The 15,217-nt window shown below is 37.2% G+C and overlaps 1 protein-coding gene across 2 annotated transcripts in view; it reads left to right on the top strand.

Moving 5' to 3' along the window:
• RNF128 (ring finger protein 128) overlaps positions 1-15,217 on the top strand; it is a 119,607-nt gene that overhangs the window by 58,837 nt on the left and 45,553 nt on the right. The window lies entirely within an intron of this gene.

Here is a 15,217-nt window from a genome sequence, read left to right on the forward strand (position 1 = left end):
TCTTTCTAAAGCAGTGTGTTTAGCACTGCCTAGAGAGCACTTGCATTGAGTGCCTGGGTGGCACAATGGAAAGAAGACTGAATTGAAAGTCAGGAGACTTAGTCTCTTCTTTGTATCTACCAGCTTTGTGACCTTGTACTAGTTACTCACTAGTTAAATGATACTACAGAGGTAGGAGTTGGAGGCCAAGTTGGCAGAGTGCAGAGACAAAAGTGATCTAGATAAACTCTAATATCCCTTCCAGCTCTAAAATTCTATGATTCCATATGATTTTATATTGATTAAAGGAGCAACTGTATCTCTCTTGGTTGGTAATTCATTGGTTAGAATGAAATTACTTTTTTCATTTTTCTTTTTTTAAAAAAATATTGACTTTATTGGGGTGACATTGGTTAATAAAATTATGTGGGTTTCAGGTATACAATTCTATAGTACATCATCTGTATATTGTATTGTGTGTTCACTACGCCAAACAAGTCTCCTTCTGTCACCAGTCATCCCCTTACCTTCTCTTACCTCCCCCCCGACTCTTCTTTCTTTCTCATAATTACCATACAGTTTGTTGTCTTTGTCTATAAGGGTTTTTGTTCTGCTTACTTCCTTTTTAAAGGCTAATAAAAATGAAGAATAAGGACTTGGTAAAACTTAAAGTCCTTACATTTGAATTGGATACCTAAATGCAAGGGTTTGACTTTGTCTCCTCCAAATAAGATTCACTTACATAAATGATTTCGAATTAAAGAGTACCCTTTAATTCGAGAGTCTCTATTTAGACCGTTTTCATCCTATTTCTGTTAAGGATATAAGTTTAATGTTTATCTGATAGTTTTAAGGGATAATAAAATTAATTTTTGTTGTGCTCCCACTATGTGCCAGGGCACTCTGTATACATCTTACTTATACTTCATTGAAAGACAGTATGGTGTGCTAGGAAAAGCACAGGAATTGTAGTCAATGGGAATCAAATTCTGTATTTAGCATACAGCAACTTTGTTTCCTTGGTTAGATTATTTAACTTTCCTGAGTCTCAGTTTCCCCCATCTGTAAGATGGAAATAATATTTAGATTGCTGTGATTATTAAGGATCACATGTGGAAACTACTTAGCAGATAATAAACACTCAATTAAAATTAGTTATACTTACTAAGCTTTCCTTAAAGATGCAATGTATTAAAAATTTATATGCTCAAATAAATAAAGTTAGTTATGATAATAGGCCGATGCTAACAAGATGCAAAAATTTAACATACAAATATATGATTATGCAACTGTCATTTTGAAGACATGAATGCACCGGGAATCTAATCATGGCTGTTTTGCTTCAGGATCTATGTAGAAATAATGCCCTAAATATTGATCACTTAATTAAACTATATTCCAAATGGTATTTTGATACTTTAAAAATTTATTATTATCTAAAATGATGACTATAGCAAAATTTACCATTAAACTAACTAGCTAAAAAAGCTGCCTAGTTACTAAGGTGTAGACTCACATTTCTCCCCTAAACTCCTGGAGAAACTACTTTTCAACATGGGGAAAATCACTTTGCATTTCATTCACGTGTGTTGTTGAACTTTTTCTTTTTTTTGGAAAGGGCTGTTTTCTTTGTTTTGCTCATTCCTGAGATAAATCCTAGGGTTCATTGTAATCTCTGGTCAAATATGACCTCTCTTGTATCTTAGCGGCAGAGAGGTAGGACTGAAGTGTAAGTGTTGATTATCTCAATACATATTGCTATGAATTGCACAAGGGCCGCCAAATATGGAAAAGCCAATGCTGTCTTCTTTGTTCCCAAAATCTCTCATCACCCACTCCCTCGGGGGACTGTGCTTGAATTGTTTGGCCTTTCAGTTTTTGCTGAGCATCCATCCACATTATTACAGTACTGTGGCATATTACAGTTCCTATTACAGTCCTATGACCATGAAGACCTATCTGTTCCAAGTCAACAGAACTAACTGCTTTAGTTCTGGTTTAGAACTGTTTTAGAATAGTTACTTTAAAACTGTTGTTTATCAGAGGGAAATTCCACCGTATTAGAACAACTAATTAGGAAACATGAGGTTGTCGTTATGTATACTGACATTTTACAAAAGGTAGTTAGTTGTAGCCTTGCATCAACCTATACAGTTTATTTCTGCATAATATTATTTTCCTTGCAATGTATCCAGTGAATTCTGTTTCACTGTAAATGATAATTGTAAATGGTATATGTTTATTAACAGCTTGTCTTGCAATCACTGAATATTTTTCAGTCAAGTTGATCCAGAAACCTGGAGGAAATTAAGAGATCATTTTGGCTTCAAAGTTTAATTACTATTCATATGTCTACTAAGAAAATCAGATAAGAAGCAGCCAAAACAGACTAAGCACTAAAGCCATCTAAAATGTAGGATTTTCACAATGAGACAAGGTACACATGTGTTTGTTACTGTTCTGCTTTTACCACACAGATGGTTGTGAGCCTCTCATGCTATCTAATTGAGCACAGCCCACAGGTTCAAGTGATGTAGATGCTTGCTGGTACAATTTTCCTTGAGTCAACATGTACAGTCATGAATTTATTGAAAGATCTGTGGAGATCTACAGCTGTCATAATCCATAACACATTTACAAGAACTTGAAACATATTCAAAGGGATGACAGGAGAAGCATTATTGCTGAGGCCTGTAAGAAAGTGAATGAACTAAGTGGTTTAAGTTAATGATTGGGTGGAAAACAGTTGTTTCAATACACTGTTGGAAGACAGCAGAGCATGTTAAAAGGTTGGGCTCTGTCACTATTCTTAAAATCTTAGCCCAGTTATTTTACTTCCCTAAGTCTCAGTTTCCTCCTCTGTAAGATGGACATAATAAACTTGCCTTATAAGGTTGCTTGGATTAAATGAGATAATACAGATAAAATGTTTAAGACAGTGCCTGGCATAAAGGAAACTACTATAATTTTTGCATCACAGTTAAGATAGTTAAATGTATTTAGAAAATGCAAATTGAACCTTATGTTTGTAGTGTACAACTTGAAAATGAATGGCCTAGAGTACTTCAAAGTCCACACAACGTGGAATCCTAAATTTAACTCTTTAGGAAGAGGGTGAATAGATTGCATTCCTTACAAGAAATTGATCTTTTGACACATCTGTGTTTGACATTCTTTTCTCAAATAAATGCTTCTTCTTCAATGTCCTACCAATCTTTCTTCTATTCACAAAGGACTTTGGGAGAGTATTTTACTCTGATATATCACCACACAGTCCCTTCTCAACCACTTGATATTTAGTTTTTATTCTGTTTTTTTTTTCCCTAGGATGCTGACTTTGAACATAACCTTTTTTGGTAGTGTGAGAAGTTCAAAAGAGGAGGAAAAGAGATTGGGTGTGATGATTTACTATAGTAAAGTACCATTCCTAAATCTATTTCCAAATACATCCTTTTTGGTATCTCTGCAGCACTATATTTGATACTGTTGACCACTCCTTTGAAATCCTCTCCCAAGCAGTCTCTTGCTTTTCTTGCCTCTCTTCTGTTTCATTTTTATTATTTTATTCATTCATTCAATCATCTAACACATCTTCTTCATTGCATTCAGACCTAGGCCCTCAACATCCCCCCTCCAATAAATAACTGCCACATCCAGTTGATTCTATCACTTTAAATCTTCTAACATATGTTCGCTTTTCCCTTGTACCTGTTATTACCCTGCTTTCAGTTCCTATGTCTTCTCATAGGAACAAATGCTTAGCCTTCTAATTGGTCTCCCTACCTCCAGTGGTTACTTTCCTCTAGTTCTTCTTCCACAGTGCCACTGGAACACAGCTCTCACCACATATATGCCATTGCTCAAAAGCCTATTACTTATAAATTTTAGATGACATTTCCCAAAAGACTTTTAAACTACTCCCAACCTACTTTTAAAGCTTTATATGCCTCTTCTCTCATGTTGATCCCTAAACTTTCTCTTGCCTTTACCATTATCATTCCTTTGACTGTACTTCTACTTTTGCTTACATACCCTTTTCTTCCCAGCTCTGCTGGTCAAAACATACCCATCCTTCAAAACCCAACACAAATGCCTCCTTATCTTTGAAGTATTTCTCAATTCCTTCTTTTCCCTTTCCCACCACAGCCCACACAAAACGCAAAATAATCCCTTTTCTTTGCTCCTTTAGCATTCCATCTCTTATAGTACTTTCTGCATTTTGATGGTAGTTATTTGTATATATATTTTATCTTCCTATTAGATCATAATCATTTTAATGTTTATTAATTTTCATATTCCTCATGGGAATCTTTGTGCTGTATATGCTCTGGAAATGCTTGTGGAGTTGCCTTAAATAACCAAGAATGGCAAAGGGTCATAAGTTTCACTAGAAAAGTATCTAAAAGAAAGAGATTTAAATTCAATTCATTGAGGATCTATCAAGGGTCTGTGGTATGCTATGTACTGTGCTCCTTGCATGAATATACAAAATAATTAAGGAAAAGTAGGAGAAATAAGAGTGTACAAATACTTCAAGGTTGCAAGTTTCCTAATTTTTATGGCAATCACCATCATGGGCCAGTTTATGGGTTTCTAATGGTAAAACGACTGAGGTAACAAAGAAATAGTGACAACGAGTTTTTACATTCAACTTTTCCTGTTCTGTTTTTGAGTATTTTAAAAACTTGACTTATACCAGCATTCAATTTATGTCTCTGATTAAAATGCTTCCTTTGAACATGTTGGTGAATGTGGGATTCCATAACATAAAAACCTTAAAAAAAGAAAGAAAGAAACATAGCTTGGTCATAGCTTAAAAATTGTTTTTCTAAGCACATAAAAAACCTTTCCCCGCCAGTCCATGGAAGATACCTGTTATCTTATTCAGAATGCTATATTTAATCTCTGTTCCCAGGCTAATGGAGGAAATAGGGGAAAGTACCAAAGACATTTTATAAGTTATTTTCTATTATAAAATTAAGTATGCTTTTTGCAGTAATCTTAGAAAATACAAAAAAGTTTAAAAATAAAAATAAAAACAATGCATAATTCTACAAAGGTAGTACCATTAATATTCCTTCCTGTCTCTCTTTCCATGTATAAGTACAGCTTTGTATCCTACATTTATCATAATTATTATTTTTTCATGAGTATTTTTTAAAAATTATTTTATTATTGTTCAATTACACTTGTCTGCGTTTTCTCCCCACCTCTCTACCCCACTCCAGCCAAACCCACCTCCCTCCCCTGCTTCTACCCTCCCCCTTGGTTTTGTCCAGGTGTCCTTTATAGTAGTTCCTGAAAACCCTTCTCCCCACTATCCCTTCCAACCTCCCCCCTGGCTATTGTTAGATTGTTCTTAACTTCAATGTCTCTGGTTATATTTTGTTTGGTTTTTTCTTTTGTTGATTATGTTCCAGTTAAAGGTGAGATCATATGGTATTTGTCCCTCACTGCCTGGCTTATTTCACTTAGCATAATGCTCTCCAGTTCCATCCATGCTGTCACAAAGAGTATAAGCTCCTTCTTTCTCTCTGCTGCGTAGAATTCCATTGTGTGAATGTACCATAGTTTTTTTATCCACTCATTTGCTGATGGGCACTTAGGTTGCTTCCAGTACTTGGCTATTGTAACTTGTGCTGCTATAAACATTGGGGTGCAGAGGTTCTTTTGGATTGGTGTTTCAGGGCTCTTAAGGTATAATTCCAGCAGTGGAATTGCTGGGTCAAAAGGCAGTTCCACTTTCAGTTTTCTGAGGAAATTCCATACTGTTTTCCACAGTGGCTGCACCAGTCTGCATTCCCACCAACAGTGCACTAGGGTTCCCTTTTCTCCGCATCCTCTCCAACATTTGTTTGTGGATTTGTTTATGTTGGCCACTCTGACTGGTGTCAGATGGTACTTCACTGTGGTTTTAATTTGCATCTCTCTGATGGCTAGTGATGCTGAGCATCTTTTCATAGGTCTCTGGGCCCTCTGTATGTCTATTAATGTAGTATTAAAAATACTTACAATTAAAAGGAAAACATTAAAATGCATAGACATAACCATTTTAGCATTTGGGATTGTTTTTGTTGTCATTTTCTTCTTTTGTTCTGCATATATGTTATTTAAATAATTATATAATGTATGTACAATTTTGTATTCTGCTCATTATTATAAGCATTTCCCCATAATAATTAAAATAGAAGGAGGGTCCTCTTATAAGTTGAAGGTGGTGGTCTTTGGAGACAGATTGAGTGTCTCTTTTCTTCCATCAAGTCAGAGAAAGGAAGTGCAAAAGTGTTGACAAGTAGTTGTATGAATTAGAACATTTAAAACAAAAATACGCACTACAGAGTTTTACATAAAATTATACTTACCATAAATTTGATCTGATCTAACTTGAGGTCCCTATTGTGGCCTTGGTCTTTTGAAAGATTTGATCACCATTTGCACTTTAGTTCCTTTTCTCCTGTAAAATCCTAGAGGTGATATCTTTGTCACAAATGAGGTTTGCACCCAGTTTTTGTGTTGCTTTGTTAAGTAACATCTCATTGACTAAAATCGCTTTTCTTTTTCATGATGGCCACTGAACTACAAACTATTGTTGGGGTTTTCCCCAAAGTTTACTTGATAGGGTACCACAGGTATTGCCTATGTATACATACGTTTTTGTACATGTAAATTTAATTGAAGAATAAATACATACCAGGAAAGTACAGAAATCATTAGTGGATAGCTCAGTAAATTATCACAAAGTAAACATACCCGTTTAACGAGCACTTAGTTGAAGAAACAGAACAGCACCAGAACTCCACAAGACTACCTCGTACCCCAAGATGAAGAATTTTTGAAGCAGCACAATTGTCAACTTTGCCACTTGAGGGAATGCTGTCTTGCAGCAAGTGGTAGGAGCCTAGTCACCCACAGGAACAGTCTCCTTCACTGCATTGAAGCTAGTTAACTATAGTGATCATCGGTTACATACTGCATGCACTTTTGACGTGGTTACTAAGCCAGTACAGATTTGCCATATTTTGCTGTTAATACCCACTTTGGAACCCTTTGAGCAAAGCACAGGACAAGGGCTCTTTGTTGTTATTCTATTTCCTGGTCCATCGTTTTCTTTATTGGTACTATGCATATCTTTGTATATATGGTGGTATATAGTTAGTTACTGTTTGAATTTATCCATAGACTTGTTACAGTATTGATTTCTTTCAAAAAGAAAGTTTAATGATTCATGCCTGACTTTATGGAGGCTATTAGGTTCACAACCTAGTCAAGACTTACTTGGTTTTAATGCTTGAATGCTCAAGTTAGATATAAATCAGTGATTTTCAAAACCCTATCTAACCTTATTTATTTTGACCTTTTTTGAAAGACGATGGTACTAGAACTCACTTGTTGATGTGTGTATGTATATGTTTTGTCTCAAGATATTAATCATCATTTTAGATAAAATGTTGAAGTAGTTTAGTTAATTGCTGCCTTCAACTAAAAAGTCTCAGCTTTTAAAAAGAAAATACACCAAAACGTTACTCTTGGTTATTTCTGATTGGTGGGATTATGGGTGATTATTTTTCTGTATTTTCTGACTTTCTATAATGAATATCCTTTATACTTATAGTCAGAAAAATGTTATTAAAAAACAAACACTCCTATAGTGTTGAAAAATCCTAAAGAAAGCAATAATAATGTGACTATACCAACAATAGGAACACAGCATATCTGATAATAGAAATAATTTGCAGACTACTATGAGAATTTAAAGAAGAATTAGTTTGGCCTTTTGAATATATCTAACCCATATGATTGTACCATGGCCCTTTTCTTTTTAACACTAGTTTCTTAATATGTAAAATGAAACTTGAACACTGAAGAACTGACCTTTCCCATTTTAACATGCAATGTTTCTCTTCATTTTACCCTTTGTATCACTATTTGTGTTTTTTTTCCTTTTACATACATACCTCTCCCTCCTTAATATTTTTGTTTCTTTCTCATAAGAAGCTTTCTTCTTCTCACCAGCCCTCTTCAATATTTATTCTTTTCTATACGTTTAAGATTAATGCTAAGTTTAACAATTTAGTGTGAAGAAATCAATATATTGGCAGTTTTCACCCATGATACACTGGGTTCACCTGATGACAATAGTTTTTATCATCCTAGAAAACAGGATGAAATTTTAGAATAAGGGTAGACAGGAATCATGATGTTCTTATTTTACACTTTATTAATGATATGCAGAACATACAAGGTTAACCAAAATTGCAGTCGAGACATCATTAAAATAGAATTACTTGCTTTTGAAAATTTTAACTGAATTTACTGGAGTGACATTGGTTAATAAAATGGTATAGATTAGAAGTGTACTAGTTTTTAAAATTAACATTTCCCTTGAAATGATATTCTGCTATACAGAACTCCACCATTTGATGATTTGCACAAAAAAAATCCCATCTAATTCAGTGGTAGCTTCTGTACGACTTTTCCTCTTGGGACACATTTTGTGACCTACTTTTCTGTCCCCTTCCTCTGACTTTCATACCTTGATTAATTCTACTTTAGATAATCTTACATACACAAATACACACATACCTTCTTGGAGCCCCATCTTCCTTTTCAAAAAATGTGAACTTCCTTTTATATGACCCCTCCTCTTTTGAAATATAACAAATCAGTGCTCTCAGTATCTAAGGACGCTGAGTATGTCTATAACTCACTCTCTCAGTCTCCTCAAAAACTTTCCATCAATGATGTAATCTTCCTGATTAAATTAAATGCATTTTCTTATGTCCTTGTATTTATAATAAATTTTAAATACTTTTGTTTGTTTTGCTTTAGGTATTTCAGTGATACTGTTTTCTGAAAAGTTTTATTACAAATATGGATTAAATAATAATTTATAATTGCTTTGCAGTTTTTAGCCCTCAAAGCATTGTGCATGCAATAATCTGTGGACTACTTGGGAATGCAAACACCATTTAGCAATGTTACCATGGGAAAAATGTGTTGTTTCTAATTTCAAACAGCAATCCATTAGTGTCTCTGTTGTGGTTGTTATTAATGATGATAGGCCCATCAAATATAGGTTAATACAGTTGACCCTTGAACAACATGGGTTTGAACAGTGTGGGTCCACTTATATACAGATTTTCTTCAACCAATACAGTAGGCTCTCCATAACCATGGGTTTCACATCAACCGTGGATGGAAAACAATATTTTGGTTTTGCAGCTGGAATCTGTGGATGCTGAGGGCCAACTGTGTACATTGTTCTATGTCATTTTATATAAGGGACTTGAGCATACTAATTTTATAAAAGGGATGTCCTAAAACCACTTCCCTGCAGATTCCCTTGCAAGGGACAAGTGTAGTTCAGTTTGGGGGGAGTCAAAATAACAAGTGATAAATGTAGTTAAGTTTTGGGGGGGTCAAAATTTGTGCATGGATTTTCAAGTGTGCTGGGAGGGGCAGGGTGTCAGCACCCCTAACCCCCTTTGTTGAAGAGTCAACTATATATTCTTCCCAGTCAGGATTCTTTAGAGTTTTCTCCAGTTATTCATTTTCTTTGTAATGTTGATCAAAACTCTGCGTATGTTTCTCCTTAAGGACTCTGTATTTTGTTTTCCTAACCTGTGATGATCTGAAAAGAAGTTGGCTGATTTTAATAGTACTTTTAATGTTCCTAAAAGATTTTTTTAACTTTTTTTATTGTTGTTCAAGTACAGTTGTCTCCATTTCCCCCACACACTCCCATTTTCCCCCACCCCAGCAATCCCCACTTCCCACCCTTGATCCTACCCCCATTTGGTTTTGTTCCTGTGTCCTTTATAGATGTTTCTGAAAACCCTCCCCTCTTTTTTCCCCCATTATCCCCTGTCTTCCTCTCTGGTTACTGTCAGTTTGTTCTTAACTTCAATGTCTCTGGTTATATTTCCCTTGCTTGTTTGTTTTGTTGGTTAGATTCCACTTATAGGTGAGATCGTGTGGTATTTGTCTTTCACCGCCTGGCTCATTTCACTTAGCATAATGCTCTCCAGTTCCACCCATGCTGATGCAAAGGGTAGGAGCTCCTTCTTTCTTTCTGCTGTGTAGTATTCTATTGTGTAAATGTACCATAGTTTTTTTTTAATTAATTTATTTATTTTTATTCAGTTACAATTGTCTGCATTTTCTCCCCTTCCCTCCACCCCACCCCAGCCAGCCCCACCTCCCTCCCCCACTTCTACCCTCCCCCTTGATTTTGTCCTTGTGTCCTTTATAGTAGCTCCTATAGACCCCTCTCCCCACTATCCCCTCCCCACTCCCCTCTGGCTATTGTTACAATGTTCTTAATTTCAATATCTCTGGTTATATTTTGTTTGCTTTTTTCTTTTGTTGATTATGTTCCAGTTAAAGGTGAGATCATATGGTATTTGTCCCTCACCGCCTGGCTTATTTCACTTAGCATAATGCTCTCCAGTTCCATCCATGCCATTGCAAAGGGTATAAGCTCCTTCTTTCTCTCTGCTGCATGGAAGTCCATTGTGTAAATGTGCCATAGTTTTTTTATCCACTCATTTGCTGATGGGCACTTAGGTTGTTTCCTAGCACTTGGCTATTGTAAATTGTGCTGCCATGAACATTGGGGTGCATAGGTTATTTTGCATTGGTGTTTCTTAAAAGTTTTAAGAGCACAACTTTGATTCATGTCTTGGTTAGCCATTAATAGATTTCTAAGTATGCTGATCTTTTCTCATTGGAGGATTTCAAAAGTTATTTAAATTAAGGCTAGAAAAGTATGGTTATAGTGAGTGAGATTTTCATTTATAGATCTGCAAGCAACCTATATTTAACACAGTTCCAAAATACTTTGAGTTGCAGGGCATTCGTATTCCTGTTTTTTAAATATATTTTATTGATTATACTATTACACTTGTCCCATTTTTTCTCCCCTTTATCCCCCTCCATCCTGTACTCCCTAACCCACCATCATTCCCCCACCTTAGTTCACGTCCATGGGTCATACATTTAAGTTCTTTGGCTTCTCCATTTCCCATACTATTCTTAACCTCCCCCTGTCTATTTTATACCTACTATTTATGCTACTTATTCCCTGTGCCTTTTCTCACATTCTCCCTCCTCCCCCTCCCCACTAATAAGCCTCCATGTAATCTCTATTTCTGTTCCAGTTGTTTTCTTAGTTTGTTTGGTTTTTTTTTTTTAGGTTCATTTGTTGACAGTTGTGAGTTTGTTATCATTTTACTGTTCATACTTTTGATCTTCTTCTTTTTCTTAGAAAAGTCCCTTTAATATTCCATGTAATAAGGGCTTAGTGATGATGAACTCCTTTAACTTGAACTTACCTGGGAAGCACTTTATGTGCCCTTCCATTCTAAATGAAAGCTTTGCTGGATAAAGTAATCTTGTAGGTAGGTCCTTGCAATTCATGACTTCGAATACTTCTTTCCAGCCCCTTCTTGCCTGTAAGGTCTCTTTGGAGAAATCAGCTGATGGTTTTATGGGAACTGCTTTGTAGGTAACTGTCTGCTTTTCTCTTGCTGCTTTTAAGATTCTCTCCTTATCTTTAATCTTGGCTAATGTAATTGTGATGTGCCTTGGTGTGTGCTTCCTTGGGTCCAACTTGTTTGGAACTCTCCGAGCTTCCTGGACTTCCTGGAAGTCTATTTCCTTTGCCAGATTGGGGAAGTTCTCCCTCATTATGTTTTCAAATAAGATTTCGATGTCTTGTTCTTCCTCTTCTCCTTCTGGCACCCCTATGATTTGGATGTTGGCACATTTAAAGTTGTCCCAGAGGTTCCTAAGCCTCTCCTCGTTTTGTTGAATTCTTGTTTCTTCATTCTGTTCCAGTTGAATGTTGATTTCTTCCTTCTGCTCCAAATAGTTGATTTGACTCCTGGTTTCCTTCCTGTCACTATTGGTTCCCTGTACATTTTCCCCTATTTCACTTTCCATAGCCTTCACTTTTTCTTCTATTTTGCGATCATACTCAACCATTTCTGTAAGCATCCTGATTACCACTGTTTTGAACTCTGCATCTGATAGCTTGGCTATCTCTTCATCATTTAGTCCTATTTTTTTTTAATTTTATTTATTTGTTTTTAGATAGAACGGAAAGGATAGAGGAAGAGAGGGAGAGAAACATCAGTGTGTGGTTGCTTCTCACACACCACCCCCCAATGGGGACCTGGCCCACAACCCAGGCATGTGCCCTGACTGGGAATTGAACCAGCAACCCTTTGGTTCATAGGCTGGTGCTCAATCTACTGAGCCACACCAGCCAGGGCCATTTAGTTCTATTTTTGAAGCTTTGATCTGTTCTTTCATTTGGGTCATATTTTTTTTTGTCTTAGCATGCCTGTTACATGGTAAGGGGTGGAGCCTTAGGTATTCACCAGCACAGGGTAACCCATGCCCTGCTATAGCACTGTATGTGGGTACAGGGTCTGATAGGGAATGGTGCCACTTGCTCAGCTCTCAGCTGGCTTTCAGTCACCTCCCTGGCCACCCACAAGCAAATTGGGCCCTTCTGGTGCTGATTCCCGGGTGGGTGGTTTTGTGCATGTTCTAGGACCCTCTGGGTCTCTCCAATGAACTTACCTGTGAGGCTGGGAGTTTCTTCAGCTGCCTCGACCCCTGCAGGTTTTTTCACTCAGAGATTTTGAGGCTCTATTTCCCTGCACTGGAACCCTGGGTTGTATGGTTTGTCTTGCTCCCCAATTGTTCCTCCCAGTTTATCTGCAAACAAATATGGGACCACCTGCTCTACCAGCTGCTGCCTTGCCCACTCCGCCTGCTGTCACCTTGCATTCCCTGGTCCTCTAGCTACCACCTTGCTGTGAGTCCTTTCTGCCCCCTCTGCCCATCTCTGACCCTCCTACTGGGCTGGATGAACACTTCTTCTTCAATTCCTTGGTTGTCAGACTTCCATACCATTCGATTTTCTGGCAGTTCTGGTTATTTTTTGTTTTTAAATTTGCTGCTCTTCTTTTGGTTGTGCGAGGCAGTAAAGTGCATCTACATTCACCTCCATCTTGGCTGGAAATCCAATTATCAATGCTTTCATAGGTTATACAGGTTACAACACCAGAAATGAATACTAGGTGATGTAATTAATCAAACTTTATAACAACATATATTACTGACATAGGTTTGGTAGAGAAAAGACAAAGTCTGTACTTTTAGTGCCAAAGCTAGAAATGTTAAGCCCCCTAATAAATAGAAAAATGAGTCCCTCTTCTTGCAAAATAACCAAATCTGTAGACCAAGGGTCCCCACCTTCTGGGCTACTGACAAGTACCAGTTTGTGGCCTGTTAGGAATGGGGCAGCATAGCAGGAGATGAGCGGAGGGCAAGCAAGATGCCTCAGCTCTGCCTCCTTTCCCTGCTGCCCACCCCGCTGTTCAGGGAAAAATTGTCTTCCATGTGGTCCCTGGTGTCAAAAGGGTTGGAGATTGCTGCTCTAGACCCATAAAAGATATTGGATCATGTACTGATAGAGGATAAATATGCAACAGAACTTATTTTAGACTCCTTTACTTCCCATTGCTTTTGAGATTTTCCCCATGTAAATGAGAAGTTGTCAGTGTCTGCCAAACAGTGATTGCAAATGATTCAGTGAAGTTATAAAATGGTTTAACTAAATGGTTATAATATGGAAAAATAGTGTCTTTTAGAACTTTAAAAATCTGTAATAATATCTTATGAATATATTATTTTTAAATTAGTAACTTCAATTAAGGAGGTGATCTTGATCTTTTGAAGACTTTGGTCACTGGGGATCATAAATTTAAAGGATCACTTGGGTAAAAACTCTGCTATGTATATTGCCAGTTAAGGCTTGTACTCTTAAATTGATTACGGAAAGTGTGAGTAAGTACTATTTTCATATTGAAAGGTCCTTTTAGAGTGTGTGTATGGTTGCGTGTGTGGTTTTGCTTATTCCAGATTTGAGTTTGATCATTAACTAAGATAGTATCCTAAGCTAATAACAGTAGGAGGTTTCTCTGGCTGGTAATCTCTTAACATTCAAAGAACTCTATTCTTTTGCTTCAGATTATTGGTCTCAGGTCATATAAACTAGAAGGAATTTAAACTGTGATAAACATTGAAACATTACTCATGGCATGAGTAATTTGACATCCTCATAACTGGGAAAGAATGTTTGTCCCTTATTTTTTTTCACAAGATTTATATAGTTGAGGGCTAGAGTGGACAAAGATTAGTTGAGGGTGGGGTAGAGAGGGAGGTGTTACAGGGATTAGGTCTTTAGACTGTCAACTGATGGTCATTGGCACCAATACAACACCAATAGGAACCCCCAATTTGCACTGTGGTAAAGGGGAAGAGTTTATTCAATGCAAACAGCTCAATTCTAATCCAGCACAGTTGTGGAACAGCACAGGTATCGAATAGCACAATCACTATACAACTCAACTGGAGAACAGCACAACGATAAGACAACTCAATACTGTTACAGCTCAATGGTGGAATAGTATGGTTTTGAGGTTGCCCTGGGAACGAGGCAGCCCAGGTGTTGCAGCTGGCCCTTCTCCAACAAAATAGCTGAACTTCATTCTAGCCTGCTTAGACATCTCTGTGTTGGTCCGGTTGGGCTCAACCAGACAGGACAGCTCCATTCTTCTCCTGCAGGACAGCTTGGGTGGTAGAGTTCCAGCTGGGGAAATTCAATCTTCAGTGGAAAGGGAAAGTACGCTCCAAGAGTCCTAGGGGAGCTTCCTTATATAGGGAGAAGCTCCCACCCCTTGTCTCTGATTGGTCAGTTCTCATGAAAATGAGGGCTCCAAATCTTCACAGTTTGGTTGGCCCAAAAAACACTGTCCTGATTGATTGGAATGGAGCCATCCACTCTGATTGGTCAGTGAAGAGACTGATGAGGATATAGCTGTACATCTTCAATTGGATGGGGAAAGTCTCAGTCCTATAGGTTGAAATACAATCCAGGAACTCCTTTATAACAGTTGGCTCAGATGACAGAAACATGATACGGGAAATCAGTTCAGTGCAGAGGCCATAGGCAATTTAGTTCAGGCTTCTCCCTGAAGCAAGTCTTGAGTGAGAGGCACCTGTTCAGCAATGGCTGCTAGGCTCTGTATATAAATTTGAGCCCAGTCAGCCACCAGTAGCCCTCCTTAGTAGGCATCTTCATTCTCAGAGTCAAAAAGACTAAGACTTAGACTATTAGACTAAGTAATAAATAAAGTCTAATTTAAGGCTTGATTTTAGTTGG

The sequence above is a fragment of the Desmodus rotundus genome, chromosome X (genome assembly GCF_022682495.2).
Source record: "Desmodus rotundus isolate HL8 chromosome X, HLdesRot8A.1, whole genome shotgun sequence".
Lineage (NCBI taxonomy): Eukaryota > Metazoa > Chordata > Mammalia > Chiroptera > Phyllostomidae > Desmodus > Desmodus rotundus.